General features: G+C 41.8%; 1 non-coding gene across 1 annotated transcript; it reads right to left on the bottom strand.

The window, feature by feature from the left end:
- Positions 1–267: 267 nt before the first annotated feature.
- Positions 268–374, bottom strand: LOC127077730 (small nucleolar RNA R71). The gene has a single exon (XR_007787509.1). It is a non-coding gene; the product is annotated as a small nucleolar RNA R71 (small nucleolar RNA).
- Between the last annotated feature and the right edge of the window lie 745 nt (positions 375–1119).

The raw sequence follows: 1119 nt of genomic DNA, 5'->3' as shown, positions 1-1119 counted from the left end.
TCCCTGTTGCAACTAGTTCAATAGAGACAATTCGCAGGTCTCGCTACTGAGAACCCAAACCAACATTTAAAAATCTTTCTCCAATTAGCAGACACTTTTAAAACCAATGGAGCTTTTCCTGAGGCAATCCGTTTAAGATTATTCCCTTTTTCCCTCAGAGATAAAGCCCTATCATGGTTAGATTCCCTTCCACCCAATTCCATTACGACTTGGGATAACCTTAGAAGAGTATTCCTTGCTAGATACTTTCCCCCAAGTAAGACCGCCGTTCTTCGAAACCATATAACTAGATTTACCCAAAACCAAGGAGAATCGTTGTTCGAAGCTTGGGAGAGATATAAAGAGTTGTTAAGAGCATGCCCACATCATGGTTTAAAAAATTGGTTAATCATTCAAACCTTATATAATGGACTTCACTATAACACTAAGATGACCATCGACGCTGCCGCAGGCGGTGCTCTGATGAACAAACCTTATCCTGAAGCTAGTGCCCTTATCGAAGATATGGCTCAAAACCATCAATCATGGGGAGTCGAACGAGTGATAGTTGAGGAGAAGGAAGCCCAAGGAGGAGTACATGAACTAAGCTTTATAGACATGATGCAAGCTAAAATGGACACATTAGTCCTTAAGGTCGAGCATATGTGCATAAACCCGAATACTGTAGCTGCAGTTTCGTCGGATTGTGAGATATGTGGAACCAAAGGACACCAATCTGCAGAATGCAGTCTATTAAACGAAACCCACTATGAGCAAGTGAACTACACCCAAGGGAACCCATATTCGAATACCTATAACCCTGGATGGAGGAATCACCCGAACTTCTCCTATAAGAACAATAACCCTATCCAAAATAATGCACCTCCGAGACAACCTGGTTACCAAGCCCCAAGATCAAATCAACCTATGCAACCTGTACCACCAAAGCCGAGCCTTGAGAAAATTATGGAAAATTTTATCACTGCTCAAATCCAACAAAACAAAGAGTTCATGAACCAAAACATTCACGTTAATGAACTGATTACCCAGTTAGGAACCAAGGTTGACCAAATAGTTACTCATACCAAGATGCTTGAAACCCAGATCTCTCAGGTAGCTTTAAACCAAGCCCCCCAAACC

The sequence above is a fragment of the Lathyrus oleraceus genome, chromosome 4 (assembly GCF_024323335.1).
Source record: "Lathyrus oleraceus cultivar Zhongwan6 chromosome 4, CAAS_Psat_ZW6_1.0, whole genome shotgun sequence".
Taxonomy (NCBI): domain Eukaryota; kingdom Viridiplantae; phylum Streptophyta; class Magnoliopsida; order Fabales; family Fabaceae; genus Lathyrus; species Lathyrus oleraceus.
Note: the sequence above shows the minus strand (reverse complement) of the source record. Positions and strands in the feature narration are given on the sequence as shown.